Source organism: Lonchura striata, chromosome Z (genome assembly GCF_050655825.1).
Source record: "Lonchura striata isolate lonStrDom1 chromosome Z, ASM5065582v1, whole genome shotgun sequence".
Taxonomy (NCBI): domain Eukaryota; kingdom Metazoa; phylum Chordata; class Aves; order Passeriformes; family Estrildidae; genus Lonchura; species Lonchura striata.
Genome location: NC_140740.1, coordinates 87,541,607 through 87,548,307, shown reverse-complemented (window position 1 = coordinate 87,548,307; position 6,701 = coordinate 87,541,607). Strand labels below are relative to the sequence as shown.

The 6,701-nt window shown below is 49.9% G+C and overlaps 1 long non-coding RNA gene across 3 annotated transcripts; it reads right to left on the bottom strand.

The window, feature by feature from the left end:
* Window positions 1–2,503: 2,503 nt before the first annotated feature.
* On the bottom strand, window positions 2,504–4,029 carry LOC146763947 (uncharacterized). Of its 3 annotated transcripts, XR_014951524.1 has the most exons (4): window positions 3,292–4,029; window positions 3,067–3,203; window positions 2,881–2,953; window positions 2,504–2,803 (listed from the first exon to the last, which is right to left on the bottom strand). It is a non-coding gene; the product is annotated as an uncharacterized LOC146763947 (long non-coding RNA). The 3 variants fall into 3 exon arrangements; XR_014951523.1 differs by having other exon boundaries at window positions 3,037–4,029; XR_014951522.1 differs by having other exon boundaries at window positions 3,067–4,029.
* Between the last annotated feature and the right edge of the window lie 2,672 nt (window positions 4,030–6,701).

Below are 6,701 nucleotides of genomic sequence, written 5' to 3'. Positions count from 1 at the left end.
CTGAGAGACCCAAAGATCACAGAGTGCACCAGAGACAAGTGACAGGACACACACCGGCACTGCTCTGCCCTGAGCACCTCAGCACTGTGGTCAAAACAGACACTTTCCCTTTAGCTGGCCTAAGGGGACAATTCTTGCACATCCCCGCTCCCAAAGCTGATTCAAAAGGCCCTCCCAGCACACCCTCTTTCATCCCTCTATGGGTCTGAGCCCTATACTTATCTCTTGGGCATCTGGGGATGAGAATCCATGTCGCGTGTGAATGGAGTCTGCCTCGCCTGCAGGGAATGTCCTATGGTCACCGGGCTGTGGTCCCGTGCTCAGCTACAATCGAGAACACCAAACATCACTGCATGATCTTAGCTGCACAAGGGACAAAACCCAGCAATCCCGCTACTCACCGTTCTCCTAAGAATGCTCGGGCCGCTCACTTTGGCCAGGCTCGGAGGCTGCCACTGTCATCGCAGGGTCTGCCTGGTTAAGAAGAGACAAAGTGACTCAGCATTGCTGAAACCTAAGAGGACCTTGGCTCCCCCTCCCTACCTCGGTGACTCACCCCAACTCCTCTGCCATTGCCAAGGACTACCTGGATGCCATCTTTAAATACAAAATTTCAAGGCTTCATCTCAGAGTCCTGCAATATTTCCAAAGGGCTCACAAGCACAGGAAATCCAGGCCATCGGCTGTCGGTCACAAAGGCTTGGCACACTCTGAGTCGATTCCCTAAAGCACACAAACAAGAATGGATGCTTACAGTTGAATCAAAAAGTAAAAGCTGAGCAAAAACAACTGCTTTGGCCCACTGCTCACCTGGCACACTTGGCCTTGACTGCTGCTGTCTGCCTGGACCTCCTGAAAATAAAGGTAAAGAGCACCGCTGTAATACAGTCACCATTTAGGCTTCCCCTGCAAATGCAAACAATGACTGACCTGCACATAGAAACACCCTGACCCAGGACTGGGGCCCTCTGCCACAGATTTGAATTGTCTGCATCTGAAAGGAAATTAGGACTAATGTCAAACGGCTGCAGGACAACTTAGCATCACCAAACATGTTACGGCAAACTCCTGATACAATCTAGAGCCCAACTACACCTGGCATTACCAATTTCAAGTCCCCAGGACTTGTGCTGTTACAGGCTGTGCAGCAGGGCAGAGCAGCTCCAGGAAAAATATGTGTAGACACCCGTGACACAGGACAGGGACAGAGAGCTTTTGAAGAGAAGAAAGGACTGAGAGACCCAAAGAACACAGAGTGCACCAGAGACAAGTGACAGGACACACACTGGAACTGCTCTGCCCTGAGCACCTCAGCACTGTGGTCAAAACAGACACTTTTTGCCTTTAGGTGGCCTAAGGAGATGCTTCTTGCACATCCCCGTCTCCAAAACTGACACAAAAAACCCCTTCTAGAAAGTCCCAACCCAGCACCCCTCTTTCATCCCCTCTGTTGGTCATAACCCTCCACTTATCTTGCACGCAGCTGGGGATGCAAATCCCTCTTGAGTGTAGAAGATGGCCATCTGCCTGTCTGCTAAGTTCCAGCTGTCACCTCTGGGTCTGCCAAGACAAAGAAAACTAAACATCAGTGCACGGTCTGAACAGCACATCGGCCAAAAACTTGTAATTCTGCTACTCACCGTCCTCCTCAGAATGCCCGGGTTCTTGGCCTGCACGCTTCAGACGTGCTTGGATTCCGACGCCGTCATTGCAGGGTACGCCTAGGTTAAGTGGAGACAAGGCGACATGACATTGCTGAAACGTGACTGTACTCTCACACCCCCCTCCCTGCCTCTGGGACTCACCGCAACTCCGCAGCCATTCCTCAGGGCTACTCAGATGGGACCTTGAAATGCAGGACTGGAAGGCTCCGTCACAGGGTCCTGTAATGCTTCCAGAGAGATCCAAAGTGCATGAAACCTGGTCCATCAGCCGGTTGGTAACAGAGGTATGCGTACTCCGAGTCGATTCCCTAAAGCACACAAACAAGAATGGATGCTTAGAGTCACACCAAAAACGGAAAGCTTAGCAAGAACAACTGCTTTTGTCCACTGCTCACCTGGCACACTTGGCCTTGACTGCTGCTATCTGCCTGGACCTCCTGAAAATAAAGGCAAAGAACACTGCTGTAACACGGTCACCATTTAGGCTGCCCCTGCAAATGCAAACAATGACTGACCTGCTCATGGGAAAATCTCCACACAAGACTGGGGCCCTCTGCCACTGATTTCAGTTGTCACCATCTGAAAGGAAGTTAGGACTAGTGTCAAATGGCTGCAGGACAACTTAGCAGAACCAAACATGTTATGTCAATATCCTAATACAATCTAGAGCCCAACTACACCCTGCACTGCCAATTTCAAGTCCCCAGGACTTGCGCTATTACAGGCTATGCAGCAGGGCAGATCAGCTCCGGGAAAAATACGTGCAGACACCCGTGACACAGGACAGGGAGAGAGAGCTTTTGAGGAGAAGAAAGAACCGAGAGACCCAAAGAACACAGTGCACCAGAGACAAGTGACAGGACACACACCGGCACTGCTCTGCCCTGAGCACCTCAGAACTGTGATCAAAACAGACACTTCCCCTTTAGCTGGCCTAAGGGGACAATTCTTGCACAACCCCGCTCCCAAAGCTGATTCAAAAGGCCCTCCCAGTACATCCTCTTTCATCCCTCTATGGGTCTGAGCCCTATACTTATCTCTTGGGCATCTGGGGAGGAGAATCCACGTCGCGTCCCAATGGAGGCTGCCTCGCCTGCGGGGAATGTCCAATGGTCACCGGGCTGTGGTCCCGTGCTCAGCTACAATGGAGAACACCAAACATCACTGCAAGATCTTAGCTGCACAATGGACAACACCCAGCAATCCCGCTACTCACCGTTCTCCTAAGAATGCTCGGGCCGCTCACTTTGGCCAGGCTCGGAGGCTGCCACCGTCATCGCAGGGTCTGCCTGGGTTAAGAAGAGACAAAGTGACTCAGCATTGCTGAAACCTATGAGGACCTTGGCTCCCCCTCCCTACCTCAGCAACTCACCGCAACTCCTCAGCCAGTGCCAAGGGCTACCTGGCAGCCATCGTGAAATACAAAATTTCAAGGCTTCATCTCAGAGTCCAGCAATACTTCCAGAAGGCTCACAAGCACAGGAAATCCAGGCCATCGGCTGTCGGTCAAAAAGGCTTGGCATACTCTTGAGTCGATTCCTTAAAGCACACAAACAAGAATGGATGCTAACAGTTGAATCAAAAACTAAAAGCTGAGCAAAAACAACTGCTTTGGTCCACTGCTCACCTGGCACACTTGGCCTTGACTGCTGCCGTCTGCCTGGATCTCCTGAAAATAAAGGCAAAGAACACTGCTGTAAGACGGTCACCATTGAGGCTGCCCCTGCAAATGTAAACAATGACTGACCTGCACATAGGAAAAACCACACCCAGGACTGGGGCTCTCTGCCACTGATTTCAGTTGTCAGCATCTGAAAGGAAGTTAGGACTAGTGTCAAATGGCTGCAGGACAGCTTAACAACACCAAACATGTTATGTCTATCTCCCCATAAAATCTAGAGCCCAACTACATCCTGCATTAAAAATTTCAAGTCCCTAGGACTTGTGCTATTACAGGCTACGCAGCAGGGCAGAGCAGCTGCGGGACAAATACGTGCAGACACCCGTGACACAGGACAGGGAGAGAGAGCTTTTGAGGAGAAGAAAGGACCGAGAGACCCAAAGAACACACAGTGCACCAGAGACAAGTGACAGGACACACACCGGAACTGTTCTGCCCTGAGCACCTCAGCGCTATGGTCAAAACAGACACTTTCCCTTTAGCTGGCCTAAGGGGACACTTCTTGCACATCCCTGCCCCCAAAGCTCATTCATAAGGCCCTCCCAGCACCCTACTTTAATCCCCTCTGTGGACCTTAGCCCTATACTTATCTCTCAGGCATCTGGGGATGAGAACCCCGTCGTGTGCCAATGGAGGCTGCCTCGCCTGCGGGGAATGTCCTATGGTCACCGGGCTGTGGTCCCGTGCTCAGCTACAATCGAGAACACCAAACATCACTGCATGATCTTAGCTGCACAATAGACAACACCCAGCAATCCCGCTACTCACCGTTCTCCTAAGAATGCTCGGGCCGCTCACTTTGGCCAGGCTCGGAGGCTGCCACCGTCATCGCAGGGTCAGCCTGGGTTAAGAAGAGGCAAAGTGACTCGGCATTGCTGAAACCTAAGAGGACCTTTGCTCCCCCTCCCTTCCTCAGCGACTCACCGCAACTCCTCAGCCATTGCCAAAGGCTACCTGGCTGCCATCGTGAAATACAAAATTTCAAGGCTTCATCTCAGAGTCCAGCAATACTTCCAGAAGGCTCACAAGCACAAGAAATCCAGGCCATCAGCTGTTGGTGACAGGGGCTTGGCATACTCTGAGTGGATTCCCTAAAGCACACAAACAAGAATGGATGCTTACGGTTGAATCAAAAAGTAAAAGCTGAGCAAAAACAACTGCTTTTGTCCACTGCTCACCTGGCACACTTGGCCTTGACTGCTGCTATCTGCCTGGACCTCCTGAAAATAAAGGCAAAGAACACTGCTGTAATACAGTCACCATTTAGGCTTCCCCTGCAAATGCAAACAATGACTGACCTGCTCATGGAAACACCCTCCCCCAGGACTGGGGCCCTCTGCCACTGATTTCAGTTGTCAGCATCTGAAAGGAAGTTAGGACTAGTGTCAAACAGGTGCAGGACAACTTAGCATCACCAAACATGTTATGGCAACCTCCTGATACAATCTAGAGCCCAACTACACCCGGCATTACAAATTTCAAGTCCCCTCGGACTTGTGCTAATACAGGCTATGCAGCAGGGCAGAGCAGCTCCAGGAAAAATATGTGCAGACACCTGTGACACAGGACAGGGAGAGAGAGCTTTTGAGGAGAAAAAAGGACTGAGAGATGCAAAGATAATAGGGTGCACCAGAGATGAGTGACAGGACACACACTGGAACTGCTCTGCCCTGAGCAGCTCAGCACTGAGATCAAAACAGACGCTTTCCCTTTAGGTGGCCTTAGGAGACGCTTCTTGGGCATCCCCATCTCCAAAATTGACTCAAAAACCCCTCCTGGGGAATCCCACCCGGCACCTCTCTTCCATTCCCTCTGTGGGTTGTAGCCCTGCACTTATCTTGCACGTATCAGGGGATGAAAATCCCCATCGGGTGCAGAAGGAAGACACTGCTCCCATCTCCAGGCCCTGGCCCTGACTTATCTTTTGGATGACTGGTGATGTGAATCCACCTTGGACCTGAAATGAGTCTGGCTCAGAGGAGATAGCCTGTTAGCCTCTTAGTCTCCTAAAATAAAGAACGGGATAATCAATGGTTGTGTTTCGTGCTATGTGGGCCGAATCTCAGCAAGTCAGTTACTTATCCTCTCCTGAGTGTGCCTGGGTGTTCAAGTCTCCGGCCTCATCCTCAGTCTAAGGTATGGCTGTTATGATGAGTGGCACCGGGGTTAGAGAGGCAAAGCTACGTGGCATTTGTGTGAGTTCGGTGGATGAGCTTGTGTGCCGTATGACACGTGGATGCCTCTGCTATGCTTGTGAAAAGCTTTGCAGATACGCACCGTTTCTCACCCTACTGCCTGCAAACCCCCACCGGGATAACTCCTAACTCGGTACCCTGCTTACTCTCCCTCTCCTAGTCACAATCCTCAACTCACCTGAAGCCACCGTCTCACACATCATCTTTGACACAGTGCGGATGCCTTCTGCGTTGTGATGAATCTGCTGGAAAAATGTTGCGCTTGACACAAACTGCAATTACTGGAAGTTGCCCTCCTCCTAAAAAAAGAAGAAAAAAATCAGAAATTACAAAAGCACCTTACCAGCCCTGAATACTCAACCCCAAACTGTGAATTTAAATACTCCCTGTGTTCAACGTTGTTTTCTTTGCAGTATCTTCAAAGTCTCTGTTGCATTAGAAGCCCAAAAGCAGCTGCAGAGAACAAGCTAAGCTAAAGGAGCCTCTTCATCTGAATGAGAGGAGAGCTCTTACCCCAGCTGATCCCACTGAGGGAATGAAGCCCCTTGGGAAAGGCTGGGGTTAATATACCCCTGATTGGGCCCGCCTCTCGTTCCCGTGGCACCTGGGAAAAGGGAGGGGGCAAACCCCACAGTGTATAAAAGCCATCAGAGGAGCTGTGGCTATTTGGCTCCTCTGGCTTGAATTCAAGAAGAAAGGGCTGGATATAGAAGAAAACTCTTCAGGGAAATGACAGCTCTTTCTTTTTTCTACAACTGCTTGGAGCAAAAGGGCAAAAAATCTGGTAAGAAATAAAACTTTGTTTTTAGGCAGCATATCTAGATAAGTTGGGTAATTTGCTGTTAACTTATATAATTATTCCTCAGTGACTACTAAGTAGTACTCAACCTGAGACTAAGGGTGGAGAAAAACACTAATTATATGAACAGTTTAAGTCTCCTTGGGGCTGCTAATTAGGACTAACTACATTATAAATAACAATAAGAAAAACAATAGGCTCCTGGGCAGCATAAAGGTTAAGTACGTGCTAGGCTTGCCTTTCTCTGAGGTACTTAGTCCTAGGGCACAGAAAGAAGTGCCCTGAAAAGTAGTTTTAAATGCTGAAAAAGCATCTTAGAAGAGCCTCCTTCAAATTAATCCCTTAAAATGAAGAAATGGGGA